Here is a 13,505-nt window from a genome sequence, read left to right as displayed (position 1 = left end):
CACATTGAGTAAATACCCAGTCATCAAACACTCCTCATATGTTAACCCTTTCATTTCCGGGTTCATCTCTGTGAACCTCCTCTTGACCCTTTCCCATGCCAGCTCACCCTTCCTTAGATGTGACCCAAAACTGCTCACAAAACTCCAAATTTTAGAAAACAGTATATGAGCTGAACTGTTTCCTGCTCAAATACTTTATAAAATAATTTGCAACAGTTTTGAAATGAAGCTAAACACTACTGATTACAAAGTATCAACACACCCACATTAATGAAGAAACTCACACACCAACCACACACATTGAAGCTACACCTCCCACTCCCTGGAAAGGTTTCATCACCCTTGAAGACAAAAACAAAATCAGTGGCATAAGTGAAGCAACTCGTCAAGCCCTAGCAGAGTAAAATTATGTTCATAAACTTGTAACAGAAGTTTAAATTGTTGATTCTCAATTGTGATGGCATTAATGGACAATTGTTTCAAAGGAAAATATAGCCCAGACTAGGCTGAACAATTATTGAGAAGCCTTTTGATTGTAATTAACATTGAAGAATGTTGTTTTCCTCCATTCCTATTTTGATCAGATGGGAGCCAGTTACAAGCACATGATAGTCTTTACTCAGATTTCAGAATGCTCTGTTAAGTACTGAAGGAACTATACATTTGAAGAGCTACAGAATTGTAGGACAGATATGGTACAGAAAGGAGCTAGTTGTCCCATCATGTCTGTGCTGTTTCTATTCTGATTCAATTCATTAATTCCCTTCCAGAGTTTCTTCTGCACATTCTTGAAAACCTTTCTTCACCAGATATCTCCTCCCATCCGATAGGCACTACAGAAGCCTCTGCTCCCGCACCAGCAGGCACAGGAAGAGCTTCTTCCCTGAGGCTGTGACACTGCTGAACCTCTCATCACAGCGATAAGCAGTACTGCACCCATATTGTATTGTCTCAGTACTTTTATATTTGTGTGCTGTAGCACTTTTTTAAAATTCACAGTTATTTTGTAAATAACACTATTCTTTGCATTTCTGGTCAGATGCTAAATGCATTTCATTGGCTTTGTATCTGTACTCAGCACAATGACAATAAATTTGAATCTAATCTAATCTAATTTATGAATTCCCTCCTAATGTCCACAATAAAACCTGCCTCCACCTCATGTGCTGGCAAAGCATTCTGGATTGCAATCTCAAGCTATATAATAAAGTTCTTCAGCATCCCAATGTTAATTCTCTTTCCTTTTATTTTAGCCCTCCATTCCTCAAACCTTTCACTCATGGGAACAACTTCCTACTAACCACTCTGTATAAACTCTTCATTATTTTATATTATTCTATCCTATCTCCCCTCAGCTTTCTCTTGAAAGAAAATGTCTCAACTTCTTTAATCCGTCCTCGTAATTCTAATCCCTCATTCAGATAGTCATTTTCGCAAATGTCTCCTGGAGCCTTTCAAATGCCTTCTCATCCTTCATATGAATTGAGCTCAATACTCCAGATGATGGGGAGCAATTTTTTTTTAATATAAAGGTTCAACATAACACCCCACCTTTTACACACCATGCCTTTTTAACTGAATTCTCAGCTTGCCTGCCACTTTCCATACACTTGACACCAATACACCTGGTCTCTCTGCTCTTGCACCCCTTTAATAATGGATCTTTTATTCTGTGTTGTCTTTGCACATGCTTTCCGCCAAAATGCATCACCTCATACGCTACCTTCCATACATCTGCCTATTCTAGCAGCCTGCTTCTATCTTGTATTTAGTTCATGTGTATTTTCTCTAGAGTTCTGAATGTTGTAATATTTAAAAAATTGTGGCTTGGGCCCCAAAATCTTGGTCATTAATGAAGATTAAGAAATGCAGTGGCCCAAAAATGATTCCTGGGAACAGTGCTGTTCGCCTTCCATTTGTGTGAAAAAGAACCATTCACCCAACTGAAGATGAACCCTCTAAGTTTAAGAGTGGCCAGGTTATGGTGCAGCTCTATAAAACCCTGCTTAGAACACACTTGGAATATTGTGTTCAGTTCTGGTTGCCTCATTATAGGAAGGATGTCGAAACTTTAGGGAGGGTACAGAGGAGATTTACCGGGATGCTAATGGATCAGAGACAATACCTAATGAGGGCAGGCTGAGAAAGCTAGCCCTTTTTCCTTTGGGGGTGAAGGAGGATGAGAAGTGACATGATAGACGTGTACAAGATAAGAGGTATAGATCAAATGCATAGCTAGGAACTTTTTGAAGTGTGGAAATGGCTAATATGAGAGGGTAGATTTTTTGCACAGTGTGATGAATGCATGGAATGCCCTGGGAATAGAAGCAGATATATTAGTTGTATTTAAGAAGCTTTTAGGTAGGCAAATTGATGACAGAAAAATGGAGGGCTATGTAGAAGGCAAGAGTTGGATTGATTTTAGAGTTAAATGCTGGATTGTTCTATGAAAACAGTACAACATTCTTTTACAGCTGCACTGCTAAAAGTGAAGCAATTATTTATTACCTAGAATTGAAAGATATACAACTTATCTATCGTGATAGAGAGTCTTAGTTAGCAACAATATAATTTTGATCAAAAGTCAAATGCAGGATTTTAAATTTCTAGTCTCTAGCCAGCAACTAATTCAAAAGTTAGAACTCTAGAAAATGGGAACAATAGTAGGGCAATATGTTACACAGTTCATTTGAAAATAATGAGCAGTTTCTATATTTACCAGGCTGAAACAAGTCAATAATCTATTTAGAAATTTTGATGATTTTGGCATGCACACCTAAATGGCATTCTCCCCACAAGCTTGACAGGAATCTTCTTGCATAATTTCATGAGTGGGTGGGCTGTGCTAGTTTAGCTGGCAGTGGTGATGAAACTTCAGGCTTAAAGTTAGGTAAGGCTCAAATTCCTCCTGTTGACAAAGGATAAAAGAAAGCAAGAAAATCTGGCTGCTGGTTACTCAGTTCAATAAAGCCAAGGACGAGAGCTTTGCCTTGCATTATTTATATTTCTGCCTTCGTTTGCAAGGAGTAAAGGCTTATGGGTTTCTCAGTTCATATGTTTGCTGAAATAGTTAGCATTTGGTATAGTTTTAGTAAGCTCTCTTCAGTCACTCTAGGGCATGAAGAGTACACCAAATACTTTTTTTAGGGTTTGCAGGACTTTTCATAGCTAATTTATTGGCACAACATTGTGGGCTAAAAGGCCTGTTTTTTAATGATGAGAAATAAGTACGAAGAAGACAAACAAGGAAAAATCTGCAGATTTTGTAGGTCCAACCAACAGACACAAAATGCTGGAGGAACTCAGCAGGCCAGGCAGCATCTATGGAAAAAAGTACCATTGACATTTCAGGCTAAGACTACTCTTTTTTTATAGATGCTGCTTGGCCTGTTGAGTTCCTCCAGCATTTTGTATAAGAAGAAGACATATGGATCTGAATATATTTTCACAAGAAACACAGAAATTTGCCGAGCGGCAATTTGCACTTTTATTGCAAGGATGTAACGGGAGTAACTGTAGGAGGCTTTGGTGAGACAACACCTTCAAATATTACATAGAGCTTTGTTTTCATACCAAAGGAACAATGCAAAGTAAATAAAGCAGATTGCTTCCTGGGATATGTACTTTGCCCTGTGCAAAGATAATGAGTAAGACAAGCCAATATTTTCTGCTCAGAAGAAAGCATCGTTATCTCTTGAAAGATACATGATTCTGATGTGATGGCTATTCAATGTCCAGGGCCCGTGGAGGCCTTTTTGTCTTCTAATACCGCAACTGACACCTACAGTGGTTGAAGAGCTGTTTTTGAGTAAAAAGTTCAAAGTACAAAGATCAGCACCATATACAATCCTGAGATTCATTTTCTAGAGGGCATACTTAATAAATCTATAGAATAATAACTATAACAGAAACAATGAAAGACACAATTAGGACATTCAATCAGAATGCAGAAGACAACATGCTCGACAAATGCAAAAGAAGAAACAGTAATAATAATAAATAAATAAGCAATAAATATCGAGAACATGAGATGAAGAGTGAATACTTTGGTTGTGGGAACATTTCAATGATGGGGCAAGTGAGGTTGAATGAAGTTATCCCTTTTGGTTCAAGAACCTGATGGTTGAGGTGTAGTAACTGTTTCTGAACCTGCTGGTGTGAGTTCCAAGGCTCTTGTACCCTCTTCCAGATGACAGCTGAATAGTGGAGCTCAGTGATAATGGATGCTGCTTTCCTGCAGCAGTCTTTTCATGCTGAATGGTTGGGAGGGATTTACCAGCAATGTACTGGGGTGTACACACAATGTCCATACTACTTTTGTGTAGGATTTTCTGCACAAGGGCATTGGTGTTTCCATACCAGACTATGATGCAGCCAGTCAATCTACAGAAGTTTGTCAAAGTTTTAGATGTCATGCTGAATCTCTATAAATTCCCATGGAAGTAGAGGGGCTACCATGCTTTCTTGGTAACTGCACTTACATGCTGGGCCCAGGACTGGCTCTTTGAAATATTAGCACTGAGGAATTACTTCCAATATTCATGCTCAGCCTCTTGTCATAAATAAATGAACAATAGGGTCCTCACTGGTCCATTATTTAATCAATAGAAAACAATAGGGTCTGGTTCAGCTTAATGTTAGAGAACAGTCTGGATTGTTAGGAATGGTCAAGAAATGACAAGGAGAATGACAAAAATACAAGGTGACTAGAGTCCACTCCTCTGCCTTTGATTTCTCCAATGGCTGAACCCATTTAAAGACTGGAGATCAAAAGTATTCCCCCAATCCTTGCTGAAGTTGAAGAGAAAAATATAAAGGAGGATGGGGAGACCACACAATCCCAAGATCAGAACAACAGTACCAGTTCAATACAGACCAACAGAAGAAGTAGCTATCTATGATACGCAGCCAACAGAAGAAACTCTGTGAATTGAGGCAGACTCAGTTGGAACTTGTGCGAAGACTCACTGATCACATGGATGTAGTCCAGGGCCCCATTGTGAAGCATATGGAGCGAATTATGGTCAAACAGAAAGAACAAGAATAGAAACGAATGGATAGGATCTTGACAGAAGGAGTTGAAAGAAAGGAACATGTTGTTCAGAGTTCTCAGAAAGACACGAATATTAGTACATCAAATTAAAGCAATACATGTGTGGAGACAAATAGCAGACTATAAAGGATCATCAATCCACTGCAGGGACTGATTGAGAGATGATGAGTGAATAAGGGACTGTATTTGCTCATTACAATTAAAGTTAATGTATTTATCTTTGCTGAAAAGCATTATTGTTTCCTGTAGGTTGATAAGGACATAGTATTGTGTTTGATTTTTATTTAAAGGGGAAAGATGTGTTATTATGTGTGTACATAATAAAGAACTGCAGTTCCCAGTGGGCAATGTGGATGATTCACCCAGAACCAGAAGTTGTGTTTGGGGAATTGGTCACAGGTGCTCATGTTGAACTGGAAGCCACTAACAGAAAAAAAACATGTGCTAGCATTTTTACCCATGTTGTTTGTCTTCATTAAGAACAAACATAACAGTCGTAGCAGAAAAAATGCTCATTGTTAATATTTTCAGTATATGACAGGGGTAACCATCTCACGAGGATTTTGCCAATCACATTCGAAGTGTGTTTAATGTTTAGATTATAAGTCCAAAGTCATTGTATTGCACAGATGAAGCAAGTCTCCATCAGAGAAAATACCTTTCAATTTCTCAAGCCAGTTAAGATGTGAATAATTTCACCATTATTTATCATCAATAAATATTCACTTTCTACATTTTCTTTTACTGATGTCACCATTTCTTGAAACTTATATGATTCTGAGAGGCTGTTTCCACTGCTTACAAACTTCAGATTTATGTGAATAAGGATACAGATTCAGTCATTTTGGAGAAGTCCGTCTGTCTTTCAAGGACTATCAGTTCCCTGACTTTTGCATGTACTTGACATGAGATGTAATGACTTCTGTTTAAATTACCAATACATGTTACTTCAGAAGGTTAGATCATTATTAGGCTCACTATTCCAACGCATCTATTTCTTCCCAATCATGCTTGAGGCTCTGTCATTGGTTGTCTGCTATCTAATCAGTCATGCTTCTTGACAATCATTTGCCAAGGTTTCTTCTCTTGATATACAATGAATAACTTCAGGCCAATTTTCCAGTTTGTAGCACTGAACATGCACCAGCTCCCAAGTTATTCCTTACAAGAAATAATGCGCAAATAAAAAACAAATCAGGCAAACGGCAAGGGAAAAAAGAGCAAAAAACACAAAACATCATATCACAAAGACATCAAAAGAGCCCAGGCATATTCAGTTCAGCTCAATTCAGTTCAATCCAGTATCTCGCTCTCTGCAGGCCTCAGAGCTAGTCTAGTCATAGTAGTCATAGTCATAGTGATACTTCATTGATCCCGAGGGAAATTGTTTTTTGTTACAGTTGCACCAACCAAGAATAGAGTATAAATAAAACAACATAAAACCATAAATAATTAAATAGTAATATGTAAATGCCAGGAAATAAGTCCAGGACCAGCCTATTGGCTCAGGGTGTTTGACCCTCCAAGGGAAGAGTTGTAAAGTTTGATGGCCACAGGCAGGAATAACTTCCTATGATGCTCTGTGCTGCATCTCGGTGGAATGAGTCTCTGGCTGAATGTACTCCTGTGCCCAACCAGTACATTATGTAATGGATGGGAGACATTGTCCAAGATGGCATGCAACTTGGACAGCATCCTCTTTTCAGACACCACCGTCAAAGAGTCCAATCACAATTGTACAAAACAGCAACAAAAAAAGGAGCGACCAGAAACATGGACACCAACTACAGAGTCTAACCCACAAACCACATCAATTAAAACTTGCCCAAGACCCATGGACTGTGGCACCGTCAAGCGAGAGGCAAGGAAGGAGGGATGGAGGGAGAGGGAGGGAGAGGGACGGAGGGAGAGGGAGGGAGAGGGAGAGGGAGAGAGAGAGAGGGAGAAACTGTTCATATGTACGCAACTTCCTCCAGCAGTAATGAAAGAGAGAAAGAGATTTTGTACATAGGCACTTTCCTCTGCGAACAGCAAGTGAGAGGGAGAGAGCGACCATTTACACACCCACCCACTTTCCGCTCTCATCCTCGTTGATTTCAGTCTTCCTCGATGCTTTAATCAGTGGGACTGGTGAGAAATAGAGGTAATTATGGGCTCGCGCTCCACCTCCAGGCTCCTTGGCCTCAAGACCACAAGCTTTGCTCAAAACCTTGCTGAACTCTCTTGGAGACAGCAAAGTGCCAGATCACTCAATCAGCCCGAAAACACACCAACAAAATGTAGATCACAGTCTCCAACAGTAGCAGAACCACATTTGAATGAAAACGATGAAGTAAACAATGGGAAAGAATTATTTTTGTAAACTGTCTGAAGGATGTCACCCTTGGTCACAATTGCTGGCGCCATCTTCTCTGAGCATAGTATACAGCACAGAGAAGGGACCTTCAGCCCATCAAGCCCATTTCAACCTGCAAATATCTATTTTTACACTAATGCCACATTAGTCCATTTTATTTTTGCCACAGCTTCATCAACTATTCCCTGGATTCTACTGCTCATCTCGATGCACTTGAAGCAATGTAAACCGGTTAATTAACATAGGCTTTTAAGATATGGGAGAAACCCACATAGTCACAGGGGCATTGCCACACAAACAGCTTCTTTAGCAGTCCGGATTGAATTCAGGCCACCAGAGCTGGGAAGCAGTAGCTTGGTTTTCAATGATTCTGTCTGGGGTAGAGAATTTTAAAAATTTGTGTTACTACATAACAAGAAATTCCTCCTTACCTCAAGTGAAATGAGCAGCCACTATTTCTAGATATCTCCTCCAGGGGGAAAATCTTTTCAAGATCCACATGAAAACATTTTAACATCTACTGTATCTTGTCAAGCTTTGTTAGATCATTCATTGAAACTCCAAGGAATACAGACTTAAACTCTCTGATCTCTTTTGACAAGACAACATTCTCATCCCAGTAATCAGCCTGGCAAATCTCCTTTGGGCTGCCTCAAATGCTTTTCTGTTCATTTTTAGCTAAGGGGATAAAATGGTGCAGAGTCCTCCAGATGTGGCCTCCAACACCCTGTGCTACTCTAATACCTCATTCTTAAACTCCAAACCCTTTGCAATAATGACCATGTGCTGCATGCTGCCTTATCAGCATGTTAGTAAAGTGTGGAGGCCAAGCATATTACAATATTCCAGGTACAGGTTACCCAGTTCCCTAAGACATTGTACCAAAACATTTTAATTGAATACTCCATATTCTTTGTAATAAACTTCAAATTCAGTTAGTCTCCCCAGTTATTTGCTGCTCCTGCATGGTATTTTTTTGTGTTTCATGCAGAACCAAAAATCTTAAAGACCAGCGATTTGAAGTATAGAATGTTGTAAATAAGTGTGGTATTTATATGAATGGTATCCATTTCATTTGGCAAGGCAACAGGCCAAATGAAAAACTAACCAACTGTTAATGTATTATTGAAATAATATCACAATATCTCTGTAACATTTCCCTGGAATCGGGCTAAGCAGATGCCTACGTTGAAAAGCTAGTGCCCTTGCGAATGCTCATGGCTACACATTCAGTTTGGAGAAAGAGGAGAGAAGCTGAAAGCGGAGAGAAGCTGATGGTGTTAAGATTTGGAGTACGGAAATAAATTTTGGTGTATCTTTGTCTAGCAACATTTACATAAGAGTGGTATGTTGGTTGTGGTGCATGTGCAAGAGTTGGAATGATTTTTCTGCTGTCAGAAACGCAGGCACTGTGTAAGACTTATTACTTTACAATGCTGTAAATTTTAACTCTAGTAGCCAGAGAACATTTAGAAGTATTATTTTAGTTTAGTAGCTGCTGTTTGAAGGGAGGAAATGGTCATCTTTAAAATCTTCAGCCTAGAACTTCTTATTTTAGTTCAATGAAGCCTGCAATTGAATTTGGAGATTGTCAAGTCAGGTTCAAATTAGAGAGATAAAGTTGCACCTTTTGGTTTATGGAGATTGGCAATGCAGAACTTCTTAGCAATGATTCACACAAAATGACTCAGAAATTCATTGGTATTCTGTGAATTCTTTTTTTTTCAGCAATGTGCACATGCAAATTGGTTATTTTCAGGGAGGAATGCAGTGACAATTTTGCAGCACTCCTTCAGAGTGATGTTCTGGAAATTAGAATACGTTTTTCTTTACTGAGGCGATTATTCGGACTGCTTTAATTATGCCCTACTATTACAGCAGGAATCAGCTAGGGTTGGCTTTGTAAATTTAGATGTGGTCAAGTCAGGTTCAAATTAGAGAGATAAAATATTTCACTTCAGATCAAGTAGTCCAGTATTGCAGAGCTGGTCAGCAGCGATTCTCACAAAAAATGCCCACTCAAGTAACTTATAAACATAAAGAGATTTTACAGATGCTGTAAATCTTGAGCCACACACAGAAAAAAGCTAGAGGAACTCAGCGGGTCAGGAAACATTTGTGGAGGGGTGTAAATAGGCAAACCTCACAAAGGGCTGCCTACTTCTGCCTCACTGAACTTCCGTCCACATGTCCACTCAATTTTGCCTCTTTTGGTTTAGCCACTTCCCACCTCCATCTGTGACACTTCACATGATCTCCATTGCTTCAATAACTTCCAGTTTCCTGTTCTGGATCACTTTATTTTTACTATGAATGTCCAGTACCTATACACTTCCTTCCTTCATCAGGAAGGCCTTAATACTTAAACTGCTTCTTTCTTAATACCAGATCTAACCTGCTCCCCTCCACCACCTGCCTCCTCCGTCTGGCTGAACTGGTTTTTAATCTGAACAGTTTCCCTTTCTGCTTCCCTCCTCTTTCTCCAAACTAAATCTGTACCCATGAGCATTCACATGGGCACTAGCTATGCCTGCCTTTTTGTTTGCCACGTCGAAAATTCAATGTTCCAAACCTACATTAGAAATATTCCCCAAATTTTTCTCCACTACATCAATGACTGCAGAGGTGCTGCTTCTTGCACCCATGCTGAGCTCATCAATTTCATTAACTTTGTATTCAGCTTGCACCCCACCCTTAAATTTACTTGACCCCCCCCCCCCTTGACTTCTTTGTTTTCATCGCTGGAGAGGGACTATCTACTGATATCTTTTACAAACCTTCTGACTCTCTCAGTTATCTTTTCACACTCTGTCAATTGTAAAAATGCTATTGACTTCTCTCATCCCCTCCATCTCTCAAAGACATCCTCTTTTTTCCCCCCAAAGGCTTCCCTTCCACCACCATCTATAGAGCCCTCAGCCACATCTCTTCCACTTCCCACACATCTGCCCTCAGCCTATCTCTCACCAATATAACAGGGATAGGGTTCCCCTTGTTCTTACCTATCACCCCACGACAGGCAAATGAACCAAAGATAGAAAAATATGCCAGACGTAAGCTCAGAAACATATTCCTACTAATAGCAGAGGGGATGATGGAAAATGATGTCCAAGAAGCTTGAAGACCAGAACCAAGGGGGCAGCTTGATGCTGCAGAGGTACTGGCAGTGGACCAGGAAGGGTTAAAACCCTTCAGCCAATGCCACAGCTGGTAGGGTATGTCCTACTTCAGTGAGAATGATCCATGTGTTGCACACATAAATTAACTTTGCAAAGTTTTTTATCGTCTGTCCATAAAAGACTATGCATGGAGAACATGGAACAAATTTTATAAAGTGCATGAACTGTTTCTAGCACATCATTCTCCATAGCTTCCACCAGCTTCCACCATCTACCACTGAGCACACCCTTACCTTCATTTATCTCCACTTTCTGTAGGGCTCGCACTCTACCTGACTCCTTTGTCCACTCATCCCTCCTTACCAATCTCCCTCCTGGTGTTTATCCCCTGCAAGCATGACAAGCGTTAAACTGCACCTACTCCTCCTCCATTCGAGCCCCCAACAGCCCTTCTAGGTAAGGTAATGTTTCATTTGTGAGCCTGTCCTATCTAGTGTTCCTAGGGTGGCCTCCTCTACATCGATGAGGTCTTGCGCAGACTGGGGAACTGCTTTGTCAAGCATCTTTGCCCTGTCTGTTGCAAAAGGCAGGATTTCCCAGTGGCTACCTATTTCAATTCATTTTCCATTCCTACTGACATGTTGCCTGCCCTCCCCCTAATGCCATGATGAGATCAAACTCCGGTTGGAGGAGACCGCTTTGCCAAGCACCTACGTTCCGTCTGCCAGAAAAAGCAGGACTCCCAGTGGCCACCCATTTTAATTCCACTTCCCACTCCCAGTCCGACATGTCAGTCCATGGCCTCCTCTTTTTCTGTGATGAGGACACACTCAGGTTGGGGGAGCAACAACTTATATTCTGTCAGGGTAGCCTCTAATCTGATAGCACGAGGATTGATTTCTCCAACTTTGGTAATTTTTCACCCTCTCTTTCTCAATTTTTCCATTACCCATTCTAGTTACTCTCTTGACCCTTTTCATTACCTCACCTGCCCATCACCTCCTTGTGGTCCCTTCCTCTATGGTTCACGAGCCTCTTCTATCGGAAACTTCTTTTTCAGCCTTTTATCTCTTCCACATATCCCCTCCCAGCTTGTATTCATTCCCCTTCCCCACCTTCTTATGCTGGCTTCTGCCTCCTTACTTTCCAGTGCTGATGAAGTGTCAAAGCCTGAAGCATCGACTGTTTATTCTTCTCTAAAGAAGCTGTGTGATGTGCTAAGTTCCTCCACCATTTTTCAAGTAACCTTCCTTTTCACTAAGTCCTACTTTGCAATCAGATTTTCATCCCTATTTGTGGTAAACCATATAACTGAGTTACCTGTCTGGACAGGCCCCTCTGCTGACTGCTCCTGTGGCTCCTCCCACAGACCCCTGAATAAAGGCGATTGCGCCATTGCTCCTCCCTCAGTCCAGGGCAGATACTCAGCATGATTGAGGTCACATTTTACTGCTAATAAAAGCCTTTCAGTATTTACTCTACTTCCAGTCTTTTGGAGTAATTGATAGTGCATCACTACTCTCTTTCACCTCTGACCGTTTAATCACCTCTATGCTCCCAATGGTTCCTGATCAGTTCTCTAATCCTCAATTCACCCCACAGTTTCCTTTACTGTGCAATGATGGTGTGTACAGAGGGAAATGTGTAAGCACCTTAATGCTGCTAAACACAGCAGTAGGAGGTCATGGGTAATAACAAATGGAAAGATTTTGAACCCCATACAGATGGTACAGGGCAGCTGAGTGATGATGTTCCATATGCATATCATTCTTTTTAAATGGAAAAGGGAAAAGTCATTTACGTCTCTTTGGGCTTTCCAGACCAAGCCACTAGTTTTTTTTTCCACTAGGACCAAGTGCGCTAATCAGGAGGTCAAAATAGCTACAAGACTCAAATCTGATTTTCTGACATACTGGGAGAAGTATGCCACAAGGACTGCAGATTCCAAGGTCATCCTTGTAGCAGTATTAAATTGATATTTACCTTGGGGGGAAAAATGAGGGATATTTTAAAAGTAATTTGACTCCAGCTGTTTTCTTGATTTCCTTTTCTCACTTTCAACTTTAATTCAAGTCCATCATTTCAATCTGATTAAAATGACATAATGTGTGTGAAACTATTGAAGGGTCCCGATGAAGAGTCCTGATTAAGGGTCTTGGTCCAAAACGTCAACTGTTTACTTTTTTTCCCCCCCATAGAAGCTGCCTTGCCTGCTGAGTTCCTGGCCAGGTACTAAAGACCTGTGCTGGTCAACTGGTTACAGTGTTCACTGAGATCTTTAACCTCTTGCTTCAGCAGTCAGGAGTACCCATCTGCTTCAAGCAGGCTTTAATTATACTGGTGCCTAAGAAGAACATGGTAACCTGCTTCAATGATTATCGTCCAGTAGCACTTACATCCACAATGATGAAGCGTTTTGAGAGGCTGGTGATGAAGCACATCAACTCCTGCCCGAGTAGTGACTTGGATCCACTCCAATTTGCCTACCAGCACAACAGATGCCTTTTCTTTGGCAATTCACTCAACCCTGGACCATCTGGACAGCAAGGATCATGCATCAGGATGCTCTTTATTGACTACAGCTTGGCATTCAGTACTATCATTCTCTCAAAGCAAATCAATAAGCTGCAGGACCATAGTCTCATTACCTCCTTGTGCAACTGTATCTTTGATTTCATCACTTGCAAATGCCAGTCAGTTTAGATTGGCTTAGCCCCCAGCTTAACTTGCTTTACACTGATGACTGTGTGGCTAAGCGCTGCAATGCCATATTAAAGTTTGATAATGTTGTTGGCTGAATCAAAGGTGGCGATGACTCGGCATATAGGAGGGACAGTGAAAAGATGGCCGAATGGTGCCACAACAACCACCTCTCACTCAATGTCAACAAGACCAAGGAGCTGAATATTGACTTCAGGAGGAGGAAACTGGAGGTCCATGAGCCAGTGCTCATTGGAGGAACAGAAGGACAGCAATT

The 13,505-nt window shown here is 40.7% G+C and overlaps 1 protein-coding gene across 1 annotated transcript in view; it reads right to left on the bottom strand.

Moving 5' to 3' along the window:
- LOC140195299 (thrombospondin type-1 domain-containing protein 7A-like) overlaps positions 1 to 13,505 on the bottom strand; it is a 430,342-nt gene that overhangs the window by 218,091 nt on the left and 198,746 nt on the right. The window lies entirely within an intron of this gene.

Source organism: Mobula birostris, chromosome 3 (assembly GCF_030028105.1).
Source record: "Mobula birostris isolate sMobBir1 chromosome 3, sMobBir1.hap1, whole genome shotgun sequence".
Classification (NCBI taxonomy): domain Eukaryota; kingdom Metazoa; phylum Chordata; class Chondrichthyes; order Myliobatiformes; family Myliobatidae; genus Mobula; species Mobula birostris.
The sequence above is the reverse complement of the archived record's forward strand: the minus strand, read 5'-3'. Positions and strand labels throughout refer to the sequence as shown.